The sequence below is a fragment of the Pygoscelis adeliae genome, unplaced genomic scaffold (assembly GCF_000699105.1).
Source record: "Pygoscelis adeliae isolate BGI_AS28 unplaced genomic scaffold, ASM69910v1 Scaffold32, whole genome shotgun sequence".
Taxonomy (NCBI): Eukaryota; Metazoa; Chordata; class Aves; order Sphenisciformes; family Spheniscidae; genus Pygoscelis; species Pygoscelis adeliae.
In genome coordinates this window covers 1,539,469-1,542,438 of record NW_008824368.1, presented here as the reverse complement: position 1 = coordinate 1,542,438, position 2,970 = coordinate 1,539,469, and the positions used below count along the sequence as shown (strand labels likewise).

Below are 2,970 nucleotides of genomic sequence, written 5' to 3'. Positions count from 1 at the left end.
CCAGTCAGTTTTTCCTCCAGCAATATATCAAGGAAAACAAGAAATGAGAAACGCACCTGAAAATGTTGAAACATTGACTGTAGGATGTGGGAGAATATTGTAATAGATCATATTTACGACAAAACAGAAACCCAACACCCTGGAAAACATACATACCACTTGAACTGTGTTTACTTCCAGGCACATTGGCCTTTGCATAGGGGTGGGCCGGGTGACTCAGCTGAATCTGAAACCTGATAAACTCTTGCCTTCTGTTTTTACATCACAGCCAGTGATTGCACATGACACATTAAAAACAGATATCGCTACGTAGACACTACCTTCGGTATTTATCGTATCGACCCCGGTAAGGATCATTTCTCGGGCATATTGTACTTCAGTCTTTCACTTATGGATGTGTATACGTGGGTGCGAGAGGATATATATTTAAATGGGAGGTCTTGAGCCTAGATTGTGAGAGAGTTGAGAGATGAATTTGTGTCAAATATTTTCTTCAGCTTACCTTCTTCTTCTGTTTATGAAATGTGGCAGCAGACTGTGGTTCCCAGTAATGTATGCCACACTTGAGCTTATTCAGTGAATACAGTTTTGTCCAAATGCTAAGTAAGAGCCACACCTAGTAGGAATTCGAGCTGCGTTAATCACACCAACCAATAAAGTCGTATTATTATTTCTTTTCTTTGACTGGAAAAGCATACGAGTGCTTCTGACATGAACAAGGAAATTTAAAATTAAATTCCGATTCCTTTAAATAGTGCAAATTAGAAATGGTTTCCCTGAAACCTTGCCCTGAAATCTTAATTGTTTACGTTTTTGCAGATGCTGAGGGCAAATGATGTATGAACAACATCAAAGGAAATTGTCCAAAAATACATCGTAAATATTTTTACTAGCTATTTAAAAAAAACATACTTTTTTTTTTACTAAATCCTTTTTTAATTTATTTAACTAAATATTTATTTCGGCATTTCTTTTAAGCCAGGGTGGTCCAACCTCAGCAGCCACTAGGTCTGCACCAAGATTTTGGGAGCCCACCCCCCCGCAGCTCCATCTCCCAGGCTGGAGAGCACAGCCCTGCCTTCACCCCTTTCGCCCTTCCTCCTCGCAGCAGCGCCCGCCGAGCCCTGCGGCCGCTCCCTGCCACCAAAGCTGCTATAGAGAAATTGGTGGAGGAGGAGGGGGTAGGCTGCGGGTTGTTGCTGTCCAGTTTGGAGACTTGCTGTTGATTGCTGGCGGTGAAGAAGAGGAGGAGGAGGAGGATGCAGCGGCTGCTGTGAGAGCCCCAGTTAACAGCAGCCGGGCTCCCCACGGCAGGCTGTGAGGAGGTGAAGGAGACGGCGTTTGGGCAGCACTCACATCTCCAACCGTGGTTCCCCATCTCCTCTGAGAAGAAGGGGTGGGCTGCGTGGAGACTTTCTGGGGACTGGAGCTGCACCACACTGTGCGAGAATCCAGCAGTTCTCAACTCTGAAATGTGTCCAGTGAGGCAGGCAGGCACCGCAGCCAGCATTTACGAAGATCTCCTGGCCCTAATTCCAGCCATACAGATGTAAATCCAGAAGGGCCTTGCTGCCTCTACTGGGAGCATTCAGGATTTTCACCTGTGCGTAGCAGGAGGTGGAGCTGAGACAAGGTAACTTCAAACCCCTCACCAGCAAGTACCCTGATAACTATTTGGTGACACAAATTTTTTTAAGCCTAAGGACTGGGGCTTGGTAGACCTGGCTTCAAAGTCTGTCTCTGCACTTAACTTCCTCTGTGCGGTTCTCTGCACATTATGTGAGTTCATGGTGGCCCTGCAAAGTAGGACTAATCATTTTGCCTTTCTTTTGCCATCTCTCCGCAGTGCCCGGTTAGCCTGTTAGCCTGACGCTGTACGGCACGGCCTTTTTCTTACTGTTGAGCTCAGGAGGGCTGCACCCTTCTGGGGTGTATAGGTGATAGCGTACATTGGATAACAAGAAATAATGTAAAAGTTTGTGCCAGGCAAGGCTGAGTGCCACTTGTTTTGCTTGAGCAAGTCATTCCTTGAGATCAGCATCGTCCTGTCCATCACTTCTGGCTTGCAGCAAGTCACCAGACACTTCTGGAGCCCTGAAAATCCAAGGGACATGACAGCAGGGGAAGTGGCAATTACGCATTTTCTATGTGCTATAAAATGCAATGGGTGGGATTTGCTGGCCTGAAGGCAGCTGGCTGAAAATGCGTGTGAACTACTCGGAGCGAGAGCCTGGCATCCCCGTGGCCAGTCAGCTCCGCCATCTGGAGTGGCAAATCACCTGCGGGGGGATGTGTTTCCCTCCATCGACCACAGAGTGACCCTAAATGCGACACCCCCCTCTCCCTGGGCCAGCCGGACCCTGACCTGCCTGTGGATGCTGCTGTGCGAGGCGGGAGGCGAAGGGCAGGATGTAAAGTGAGTGGGGGCATTAGCATCACCGAATCGTGGCAAGGGATTAGCAGATCCTTAAATTCCCCCTGTGGTTCGTGTGGTTGATGGGGAGAGATGCGCACTCCCAGGAGGTAACTCACAGCGGTGAAGTTAAGCTCCTGCTCCGAAATGCGCTGCCAAGGGGCTGCCTTTCTCCAGCGGCTGTGTACGAACTCTCAGACTGGTTGGGAGAGTTTCAGGCACCTTGAACTCCCTCAGCTGGGCAGTGCGAATGCCCCGTCCAGCTGGGACATGTCCAAACCCTACTGTGTGGGGAGACCTTCAGTCACCCTGGGCTGGGAGGGGATGTGCTTGAGGTGCCACGCCACCCGGACTACAAACCGAAGTCAGTCCCTTCTGAGAGATGTGGGAGGAAACTGGAGGTGCTGAACTCCCCCATCCTTCCTCAGAAAATAAGCTTTCTCCCAGCTCTTACGATACCCAGCGCACACTGGTATGTCATCGTTGCTTTTTGTTCTGTTACAACATTTGTACTCTCTCACCGCGCACACATACATGTAGAAAAAAGAGCTGTACAT

The 2,970-nt window shown here is 49.0% G+C and overlaps 1 long non-coding RNA gene across 2 annotated transcripts; it reads left to right on the top strand.

The window, feature by feature from the left end:
* Positions 1 to 283: 283 nt before the first annotated feature.
* LOC103913440 lies at positions 284 to 2,888 on the top strand. 2 transcript variants are annotated; one of them, XR_663422.1, is made up of 2 exons: positions 284 to 346; positions 1,847 to 2,888. It is a non-coding gene; the product is annotated as an uncharacterized LOC103913440 (long non-coding RNA). The 2 variants fall into 2 exon arrangements; XR_663421.1 differs by lacking the exon at positions 284 to 346 and adding an exon at positions 1,112 to 1,633.
* The last annotated feature ends 82 nt before the right edge of the window (positions 2,889 to 2,970 follow it).